Source organism: Mustela nigripes, chromosome 2, assembly GCF_022355385.1.
Source record: "Mustela nigripes isolate SB6536 chromosome 2, MUSNIG.SB6536, whole genome shotgun sequence".
Lineage (NCBI taxonomy): Eukaryota > Metazoa > Chordata > Mammalia > Carnivora > Mustelidae > Mustela > Mustela nigripes.
Window position 1 is genome coordinate 25,030,796 of NC_081558.1, and position 6,000 is coordinate 25,036,795.

Genomic DNA, 6,000 nt, shown 5'->3' on the forward strand with positions numbered 1-6,000 from the left:
GATTCCAGGACCCCGGGATCACGACCCTAGCCGAAGGCAGAGGCCTTAACCCACTGAGCCACCCAGGGGCCCCTCTGCTTAACTTTTTAATAAAAATCTTTAAAAGAATTTTTGAGTTACAAAAGTTAGAAGAATGGATTATAAAATAAAATTCAAACATTCCAGGGGCACCTGAGTGGCTCAGTTGGTTAAGCATCTTCCTTCGGCTCAGATCAGGGAACTGGATTGAGCCCCACATGGATCCCCACTTCAGGCTCCCTGCTCAGTGGGGAGCCTGCTTCTCCCTCTCCCTCTGCCTGCTGCTCCCTCTGCTTGTGCCCACCCCCGATCAAATAAATAAACAAATAATTTTTTAAAAGTTTAAAACAAATCAAACATTCCAGAAAAAGTGAAAATCTACCCTCAGAGACAACCAATCACTTTTTAAAAATTTTTTTAAAATTTTTATTTATTTAGGGCACCTGCGTGGCTCATTTGGTTAAGCAACTGCCTTTGTTCAGCTCAGGTCATGATCCCAGAGTCCTGGGATGGAGTCCCACAATAGGTTCCCTGCTCAGCAGGGAGTCTGCTTCTCCTTCTGATCTTCCCCCTCTCATGCTCTCTCTCTCTCTCTCATTCTCTTTCTCTCTCAAAAAAATAAATACATAAATAAAAACTTTTAAAATTTTTTTAAAAGATTTTATTAATTTTTTTAAAAGATTTTTTTAAAAAGATCTTTTTTTAAAGATTTTATTAATTTATTTGAGAGACCACAAGCAGAAGGAGGGGCAGAGAGAGAGGGAGAAGCAGAGCAGGGAAGGCTTAGGGAGTCCAACTCACAGTTTGGCAGGGAAACTCCATCCCAGGACACTGGGATCATGACCTGAGTCGAAGGCAGAGGCTTAACTGACTGAGCCACCCAGGCACCCCAACAACCAATCTCATTTAACACGGGCTGGTATATATTCCCTTGGATTTTTTAAATGTATATTTTAACAAAAATTGGGCCAAATTGCGTTTTTTTTCTCTCAGTATCCTTTATCTTCTCCTCTGAGGTTTAGACCTTGTCTTTCTGGTTTCAGGGATTTTCATATCACCTTTCTTCTTTGGCCACAGTGATTGCTCCAAGAGCTGGACATATGACCACAGTCAGACCAGTCAGAATCCTTCCCTGGGATTTTTCAACTGGCTCTCTGTTCTTTAGTCAAAGAGCTCTAAGAAGGTAATTACAGAGTTGGTGGCATCCATGGCTCCACTCTTATGGAAAATTTGCAAACTCTGAGAAGCAGAGATAAGAGGCAGAGAGGACCTCAGCTCTAAGAACATTCAGGTCCCTGATTCCATTGCTAAGGACCACAAAGCTCCCATGATTCCAAAAGCTCTTTTGTGCAACATTGTCTCCAACTCTCTGAGCTACTCTATCATCCTTCTAGTTCTTGTGACTGTGCTAGACCCACAGTAAGTTCTATTTCTCCCTGAAGCTATTTCCCATGGTCATCTGCCACTTGCAACCAAGAGAGTCCTAAGACACATTTACTTCCGCGATTTGATTTTGTTCAGCTGAAATTCTGTAAATCATGGACAATTTCATGTTAGTACACATCTCCCTTTTCTCTTTTAATGGCTGAATCATTGTCCATTGTATGGATGAATGTTTCTGATCTTCTAGAGCCAGGAACACAAGATAGTTTAAAAAGTGATAAACACAAGATTCTCAAACTCACATATCAGGAAAATACAAATCAAAACCACAGTGGTATATTTTCTTACACTAGTCAGAATGGCTAATATCAAAAAGACAAGAAATAACAAATGTTGGCATGGATGTGGAGAAAAGAGACAGACCCCTCATGCACTGTTGGTGAAAATGTGAATTGGTGCAGCCACTATGGAAAATGGTATGGAGGTTTCTCAAAAAATTAAAAATAGAAATATCATACAACCCAGTAATTCCACTTCTGGGTGATTTACCCAAAGAAAAAAAAATAAGGTCAATTTAAAAAGATAAATGCACCCCTATGTTTATCCCAGCATTATTTATAATAGCCAAAATATGGAAGCATCCAAAGTGTCCATTGATAGCTGAATGGATAAAGTTTTACCACTGGATAAATGTAACACACACACACACACACACATACACACACACACACACTGAAATATTACTCAGCCATAAAGAAGAATTAAATCTTGTCCATGGTGACAACACAGATGGATCTCGAGGTTATTACATATGCTAAGTGAAATAAGTCAGACAGAAAAAGACAAATACAATATGATTCCACTTATATATGGAATCTAAAAACAAACAAAAAACAGAACAGAAATAGATTCATAAATACCAAAAACAAACTGGTGGCTGCCAGGGGGGGTGGATAAATAGATAACAGGGATAAAAAGTTACAAACGTCCAGTTATAAAACAAATTAAGTCCCAGAGATGAAAACTACAGCATAAGGAATAGAGTCATCAATATTGTAATAACTTCGTATGTGGCGAGTGGTGTCTACACTGACTGTGGTGAGCATTGCATAAGGGACATAATTGTTGAACCACTACGCTGTACTCCTGAAACCAGTATAATATCATATGTCAACTATTTCAGTAGAAATAAGAATTTAAAAAATTAATTAAAAATAAGTAAAGGAAAGGAAAATTTAAAACAAAAAGAAGAAGAAGAAGAAAGAAAAGAAAAGAAAACTGCTCCAGAAATAAAAGTGGGGGGAGTCGAAGAAGGATGGATGTCAAGCAATGGTGAAGCTGAATTCGTTTTCACTTTTTTCTCTACTTTCATGTATGCTGGAAAACTTGCAAAATGAAAAGTTAAGAAGAAGGGGGGAAAGGAAACAAGGGAAAAGAAAGAGAGAGAGAGAGAGTGGTAAAACTTGGTGGAAATTTGTTCCTAAATGAAATAAAGTCTACAAAGTATCATTCTTTTAAACGAGAAAAAGCGATAAGCATGGAGAATTATATTCAGCTTGAAGAGCAGCAGGCACAGCTGTCTTGTAAATGACAGGCCAGCCCAGATGAAGGTCAAGTGTGGGTGTTCCCCAACCGCCCCGCCCACGCAGTACTTATCACACCTGCCTCAGGGAGAGTCCCTCCAGGCTTGTATTACCTCGCCTTTTGCATCTCAAGTTTCTCCATCACACCTAGTAGTGAACTTGTCCATTCAGAGGGTCTTTAAACCTCTATTTGTCAGAGGAACTTTGTGAGTCACGTGGAGCGAGGGGAGGTTGTGCTTGTAGATGTGGTAAACAAAGACAGAAGAATACTTTGATTTCCTTACTACCTAGAGCCTACAGACAAGTCCTTGAGAAAGGCAGAGTGTCATTCCTCTAAGGACTCAACTGCCTTGCTGTTAATACTTTGTGGAGGGCCAAAGGCAATCAAAGCCTAGCCCTCTAGCCACCACCACCACTCCCAGCCACCACCACCGCTCCCCACCCCCTCTTCATCCCCAGGATCCTGTAAGTCTAATGTATAAAAATTCCTTTAGAGGGCGTCTGGGTGGCTCAGTCGGCTGGGCGACTGCCTTCTGCTCAGGTCCTGATCCTGGAACCCCGGAATCAAGTCCCGCATCAGGCTCCCAGCTCCACGGGGAGTCTGCTTCTCCCTCTGATCTTCTTCTCTATCAAGCTCTCTCTCACTGTCTCTCTCTCAAATAAATAAATAAAATATATTTTTAAAAAATTCCTTTAGAAATTTATCTCTAACCTCCCAAGAAACGTGCTATCAGTCATCCCCCAAGCATATGGCCCACCAAAGTGTCTCATGACTAAGGTTTTACTAGCTGGTAATAAATGACACTTTCCCAACAATAGCTATCCTGGAGACCTTGCTTCCAAAATTCCTTAGAAATTTACACCATCCCTAACTCCCTCTCAACTTGAAATTATATGACGGGTCACTCCTCATGACCCCGGTGCAGCTCCTTCTGCCCACGGGTCCTGTCTCCGAACTTTAATAAAACCACCTTTTTTGCACCAAAAAAATCTCAAGAGTTCTTTCTTGGATGTTGGCTTCGAACCCTAATATTCTTTCCTACCTCGCTTGCATTAGTTGTTGAGGCCCAGAACCCTAAGTACAATTGAGTTTGAATTTGTCTGAAGATCTAACACCCCGTGTTTCTGTATTTCCACTGTGCAGTTTCCAAGACATGGAGCAACTGTAAAAGAGCTGAACTTGGGCTTTGTGGCCACACAATTATGGGTTCAAGTCCCAGTCCCTCCATTGATGAGTTGTGTGATCTTGGGCAATTTACTTATCCCATCTAAGCCTGTTCCTCATTAGAAAAAAAAGGGGTGAGGTGAGTTGAATAGTACTTGCCCCATAGGCATTTTGAGAGAATTAAATACGAAAATGCGTGGAAAGTTTCTATGACTGTGCTAAGCTTGTAGTAAATGCTCCGTAAATAGGGAGGAACATCATCTTCGTGCTCTACAGTAAATTCCATTGTCAGGCTGTATGCTGTTTTCACTTTCTGAGTTTCTCCGTTGCCAGTCTAACTTTCAAAAACTATTCTTTCCAAACTTTCAGAACACACATAAAAAGCTGGGTGCTGGGACGCCTGGGTGGCTCAGTTGGTTAAGCAGCTGCCTTCGGCTCAGGTCATGATCCCAGCGTCCTGGAATCATGTCCCACATCGGGCTCCTGCTTTTCCCTCTGCCTCTGCCTTCCACTCTGTCTGCCTGTGCTCGCTCTCACTCTCTCTCTCTCACAAATAAATAAATAAAATCTTTAAAAAAAAAAAAAAAAAAGCTGGGTGCTAGCCAGAACACATCTGAAAGCAAAACAGTCCTAAAAATAAGAAAAGGATGCATGACTTTTTAATGCTGGGTTTCTCTTTAAGAGAGAAATTAAACTGTGAGTAAAGACCAAAATTCATTCTTTCTGTGACCTTGTTCAAAAACAGAGCTTATTGGAACATCATGCATGTCAGATGTTGTTTAGAGTGGCATATGCCCTTCTCAGGACATTCTGAACATGCATTGTATGTCTGCATTTATCGCTAGTGGGTATTTCTGGGCCGAAGAGGGAAGAAGGGTCCTACACTGGACTACAGTATCCATAGTGCTCAGGGTTGCCCTGGATTATGTTCCGCAAAATACAAACAGGTACAAAAAAGATAATTTCCTATAGTCTTAAGACAAACAGTCTGGGAGATAAAATTCAAGGGCTTTTCCCATATAGGTTTTGAGGTGCCTTGGGAATTCAGACTGATATTCATAGAAAATCCACCAGGGGAAAAAGTGCAACCTGATTCTGGATGCAAATGAATGCTTTCCCAGAAACAAACTCCTTTTTGCTTTATCCTCTGCTTAACACCCTCCTCTCTGCCCACGGGAGCCTGCTCTCTCACCACTCACCTAGTTAACTTTTATTCAGCTTTCAGCCTCAACTCAGATGGCATCTTCTCCAGAAGCTCTCCCCAAGCCATCTGTGGGATGCCCACGCAACCAAATCTCATTGCCCCCTGCAATTCTCTTTCACGGTTCCCATCATGACTATGCTGGGATAACCACATTATTCGTGGTCCAGCCAGTGCTGTCCAGCATCTACATGCTCCAGCTCCACCAGGAACAGGATCACCTCTATTACGTGGACACCAACATCAGTGATATAATAAATATATATATAATATATATTATATATGGTATATATAATATAATGTGTAATAGTGATATAATAAATATCTGTTGAAAATTCCAGAATAAATTTTTTTATTCTGTGAATTTAGACTCTAAGTTTTAGAAACTCAAAGAGTACCTAATTTGCTAAGAAGCTTTCCTTATGAAAGTCAGAAGAATGCCTTTATTCCATGTAACCAAACCAAACAAAACCAAATAAAAACAAAAACTCTAGCTATTTGATGTCATATCATCTACATTCTATGAAATTAATTGGTTATCAGCTTCACGAAAAAGTGATAATTAAAACAATTAGCACTAATTGGATGTGTAACTGGTTAGATCCAAAAAGGAATTGAGAAAGACTCAGATAAGAGGGGGGTTTAGAAGC